Below are 6,000 nucleotides of genomic sequence, written 5' to 3' on the forward strand. Positions count from 1 at the left end.
TGTCAAACTACCTTTTAAACATTTATGGTTGCACCTGTAGGTTAGCACAGCTCTCAGCCTTGGCCCCAGAGGCTCTGCTCCACAGTGGGCAGAGACTGACACGGAGACTCTAACTGGTTACAGAGCTGAGAGTGAGCGAGTTCTTGCGTGCCTTGCACTAAATGACGCCCTCGCCATCAGGGCTATGAAGCACCATGGAAGGAAGGGGGGGGGTGAGAGAATGTCAGAGCTGGAGATGGGGGTGGGGAGAAGTGCCGTGAAAGGCTTTCCTCCGGATGTGCCGTGGCCACTGGATTCATGAGTTCACTGCAGCTATGGTCACCTGCACGAAATTAAAAGAGAGAGAGAGAGAGAGAGAGAGAGAGAGAGAGAGAGAGAGAGAGAGAGAGAGAGAGAGAGAAGAGGCAAAGGCCTGGTGATAATGACTGGTTTTTGGTCTGCATGTCAAAACACGGAGGGAGAATCAACAGACTGAAGCAGGTGCGGCAGCAGAAGAGAGGGAAGGGAGGGCAGCCTCCCAGGGACCAGAATGACATACAATATGGGGAGGGAGGGAGGAAAACACAAGACACAGCTTCGAGCTGACTTCCAGAAGAAAGAGGGCAGGGGAGGCAGGAGGCTACCCAGCTGCTCTGTCCACAGGCACAGACACCTAAGAGGAGGGATTCGAGGACTCAGTCCCAGCCCTGCTTGCTAGCAGAACTGGAGGCTGGAGTTCATTTCCTGACAGCTCAGCAGGTAGAGATACTTGCCATGCAGGCCAGATGACCTGAGTTCGATCCCCAGGATCCACTGTAGCCTAGTTGTTCTTATCCAAAGAGACCAGAGTGAGTTCTTTATGAATTTGAAGTTTCTATTGAGCCATAGAGACCAGGCCAGGAGCATGTACTCCTGTGACTATAAGTCTAGAGGCCCCGCGCTGAGTGAGAAGGGGTTTTGTAAAGATAAAAACCACAAGTTTGGTCCATCCCATTGAGGTAGCTGTAGTGGCTGTTAGCAAGCATGACAGGATGCAAACTTTAACAGAACAGGGAAAGTTGTGTCTCCACGGTGCTTCTGTTTGATCATGGAGCAGAAAGCCTTGTGGTTACTGAAGCAGAATCACGCAGGTTAGCAGAAGTTCCTTAGATATTGTACACGAGGGTCAGGCTGACCTCCGTTTTAGCCTGAGATCAGGTCAGGATTTAGGAAATATATTTTTCTCACTTCATGACCTTCTCATCCTGTATGCACACCACACACACACACACACACACAATCATCATCATAATAAAAGGCAGAGGAAGAAGAGGAAGTGGAAGAAATTCATTTCCTCAGGAAAGCATTTCGATTCCAAGAGACATCTTCTAGAAGGAAAACCACTTTCTGAGGACTACGTGGGAGGTTGGTTCTGGTACAAGGAGGCAGGGCCTGAGAACAATGAAAATCTAGGCTTGACTAGGGGCCAGGGCCTTCCACCTGCCAGACCTGTGTGTGGTCTTGACTGTGAAGAACATTCATAGTGGACACAGCAACTTGGCTGGGAGAATGGCCTGGTCGCTGGGAAGAGGTGGATAGCTGCTGGTGTGGTCTTCATGCCTGCCACCCCCCAATTTTAGTAAGTTTTTCAACCCCCCCTGCTGTGTCCATGGGAAGTGGGAGATACCAGGGCCGCCGGGCATACCTTGGCCTAGCATTTTTGTGGGTTCCCTGGGAGTTTGCATATATTCATTCAACTAAGTGTATCCAGCCCGTGGGCCTTATGGTGATGGACTTGACTCGTCTTGAGACCTCTGCCTAGAGCGAGAGAACAAGGACGACTTAGATGGAAGAGGGTGGTTTAGGAAAGCCTTCAGAGCCCTGTGAGACACACAGACAGTGGGGCGAGTCCCACGGCAGAGGCACCAAGATGAGCGGAACCCTCTTCATCCTGTAGGCTGGAGAGGACTTTGGAAGTTATAAGGAGGGCTTGAAGTGCAAGGTGGGCTCTCTGGCTGAGGGACAGAGAAGATACTGAGCAAACCACTGATGCCTGCAAGGCAGGGCTGACTGGGGCCTGGGCCTGTGGAGCACAGTGAAGATAAAGGTACACAAGTTATTTCCCAATGGCTAGGACATAGTGACCGAAGGAAGCCCTTCAGTCCCTGAGGAGACAGCAGGAAGGCTGAGGAGGCGCAGCCTGTCCTGGAGGGCTTCCTTGGTGGTGAGGGACCTCGGTTCCTTCCCAGGGCCTCCACTATGCAGTTGTACGATGTAACTAGGTCCACGGAAGTAACAGCAGCCAACACACACCAAGTGCCCCACGTGAACTCGTGAACTTGGCTTATGTCAAGTGCACTGTAACAAATGTTACATCTCCCAATCGTGGGAGGCCTCTGCTAATCTCCATCTTAGACTGGAAGCTCAGCCTTACAGAGGTTTAGTGCCTTTCCAGGGCTTCTGCCTTTGGAAGAGGATGGAGCAAGTTTTCCAGGCCCAGTATCCAGAAGCAAGGGTCCGAGGCCACCCACTGCGCAGTCACATCCCGGAGTCTGAGGTTCCTGAGGTTAAGTGGAGCTAAGGACAGCTCCTTCCCAGAGCCAAGAGACTCCTGTGCGATGTGACAGGCCATAGGCGCAAGCAAGGACAGCATCTCCCTGCTTCCGAGCAAAGAGCAGCCGCGAGCGAGCCTCATAAATATTTCATTGGTGTCTCCGTAGTGTGACATTTGCTCGCAGTGTGGAAACTGTGAAGTGAGGAGAGAGCTCAGGGCTTGTCTCAAGTGTCTGATCAGCACATCTAAAGAAAAAAACTCTGTGGAACAGCTGACAGTCGCTGGCACGAGACAGATTTATAGACTTTTTCTGGTTCAAGGCCACAGAACTCAGTTCAGGGTTCCATTTTACAAAGGAGGCCACATCCCCGGGTTTCCCCACCTGTTAGCTCACGCCCAAGCACTAGGCCGAGTATTCTGTCACTAGGAGCCCCAAGAGGACTACGGTATAGTGTGCTGTGGTGTGGTGTGGTGTGCTTAGAGAGAGAGAGAGAAGCTCTGGTGGAATCGAGGGCAAAATGACCAGAAACAGCCTCCCCAGAGTGAGCACCAACCAACCCAGGCAGAGACGGGATGCTCCTGCAGGAGAGGGTGGCTCTCAAGGTGTCTGTCTGCCACTGAGGCCTTGTGGTTTGGCTGTTCCCAAAGGGAAGAGAGTGGCTTAACTTGGTCAACAAGGAACATTTATACATCAGTTAAAAAATAAAATGAAGAGGACAGGAAAGAGCTCAGCAGGTGACAGCATGAGACCTGAGTCAGCCCTCTGGAGGCACGCGGGAAGCCAGACATTGCTGCTCATGCCTGTGACCCCAACCTGGAGGGGCAGAGGTGAAGACCTGAGTCAGCCCTCTGGCAGGCACGCGGGAAGCCAGACATTGCTGCTCATGCCTGTGACCCCAACATGGAGAGGCAGAGATAAGCAGATTCTGAGAACTCATCAGCCAGCCAGTTAAACCAGGGGCTTCCACGAGCGACCCCTTCCCAAGGCAATAAGACTGAGTGTTATGTAGACCAAGACACTTGATATCCTGCTCCGGTCTCTGTATGTGAACCCATTAGTGCTTACACACACACACACGCACATGTACAAGCCACACACATACACTATCCATACAGCACACACAAAAACAAATAAATAAATCTAATTTAATAATTGGTAAGGAGGAGACAAGACTACAGAGCCCTAAGGCAGCCAACTCAGTTGGAGCCTGGGGCTGTAGCTGGCCTGTCACCCAGTGGCAGACACGATACCAGGTCCCAAGTGAATGTCAAAATGCAAACCCACTCTCAAGATGATGGGTGATGATAAACTGTAATGTGGAAGTACAAGTCAAATAAGCCCTTTCCTCCTACCCCACCCCCAAAAAGATGTTGGGGAGGAGCCAGCCAGATGGCTCAGTGGGCAAAAGTGCTTGGACACAATGCCGACGACCTGTCTTCAGTCTCAGAACCCACTTAGAAGAGGTGGAGGGTGGCTGGCATCTCTATCCTGGCACTCCTAGAGGTGGGAGACGGAGACAGGAGAATTAGCTGGGACGCTCACCTCCATAGTGCAGTGGCATAAATAACAAGATCCCTGCACAAAAAAGTGAAAGAAGGGAAACTAACTCCCCTGACGTGGTCTTCTGGCCTCAACATACACTGTGACATGAGTGCACACACACACACACATACATACACATACATACACTCTCTCTCTTACACACACACACTCTCACACACACATACACACACTCTCTCTCTCACACACACATACACAAATACATACATACACATACACATATACATGCACACACATACACATATACATACACACATACACACACACTCTCTCTCTCACACATACATACACACACATACACATATGCATACACACATACATACACATACACACACATACATACACACACATACATACACACATACAGATATACATACACACATACACATATACATAAACACATACATACACACACATACACACATACATACACACACATACACACATACATACACACACATACACACACACATACACACACACACACAAAAATTAAACTACATTAAAATAATCCCAGGGAGAAGATAAGTAGGTCCATTCAAATTCAGTTCTGGGCAGCTTGGAGCGCGCCATAGCAGGACAGAGGACAAGGCAGGCTAAGCCTTAGGAGCCCTTGGGACTGAGCACTTTAAAGGCAAGGCAGAATTTAAAAACCAAGTATTAATATAGATGACTTTTTCCAATTAGCAAGTAATGAATACATACTCATATTTTAAGAGTTTCAGACGGGCTGGAGGTGCAGTTCAGCGCCGGGACATTTGTACAGCATGTACAAGGCCTTGGCCAAGGCGGTGCATTTTTAAAAGAGAAACCGCGAGGCTAGCCCACAGTGAGGTAGCTGCAGCTGTGACGTGTACACTGTGTTAAAGACACTGAAAAGCAAGCACAGATCACTTTATTTATAGCTTTTTATATTGATTAAATTTTGAAGGGGTAATATTTCAGGTATTCTGAGCTAAATAAAATATATTACCAAAATTGATTTTACTTTTTTTAAAAGTATTTTCAATGTGGTTATTAAAGCAGTCGAAATTGCATGCGTGCATCTGTGTTTCATATTCTGTGGAGCAGGGTTGATCTAAACGGCACCAATTCCCCACTTCTCATAAGTTTTAGGGTAAACTCGCAGGGAGACACGGGGACACTCGTGGTCTATCATACACTAGAATAAATCTGTACAGACCAGGCCAGGATCAGGGGAAGTGGGATAGAAGCTAGCGTGTAGTTATGTCTGAGGTGGCCCCCGAAAGAAATGGTAATGCATCTGGTATGTTCTTTTCTGCCCTCATACTCTCAGTTCATGTGGCTGCCTCTTCGGGGCTCTGAGCAACCCAAAAACCAAGGCTATGTTTCATTCATTGTAGTATCTGCAGAACCAAACATGGCTCCTGTCAAGGATCTTAAAAATACTCACACAATCAGTGGTGAGGCGAGAGACATAAGGAAAAAGTCAGAGAAAATGTGGACAGCAAAGAATGAGGTGCCGCGAGGCTAGGTAGACCTGGGTGGCTCCAGGTTCCCTGTATTTGGAGATTCAAATCCTTGAATCTTTTCAGTTATAATCACCCAGAAGCAAGGAGGCCAAACTCTGTACACCCAAATATACCCCTGATACCGGGCAGCAGCACATGCCTTAATCCCAGCACTCGGGTGACAGAGCAGGTGGATCTCTGTGAATATGAGGCGAACCTGGTCTACAGAGTGAGTTCCAGGACAGCCAGGACTATGTAGAGAAACCCTGTCTCAGAAAACCAAAATAATAAAAACAAACAAACAAATATACCGCTGAAAGACTAAGGGCCAGCAGTGAGAAGGCCTGACCTCATGGCGTCTAGTTCTCCCCTTTCTGCCTTCTCCTGTGAAGTGAATGTCCTATCCCTGCAGATGGCCTCAGAGCATCACCCGGGTCTTTTGTGCCTGGCCTTCC

This window comes from Alexandromys fortis, unplaced genomic scaffold (genome assembly GCF_014885135.2).
Source record: "Alexandromys fortis isolate MF-2015 unplaced genomic scaffold, M_Fortis_MF-2015_v1.1 scaffold_216, whole genome shotgun sequence".
Lineage (NCBI taxonomy): Eukaryota > Metazoa > Chordata > Mammalia > Rodentia > Cricetidae > Alexandromys > Alexandromys fortis.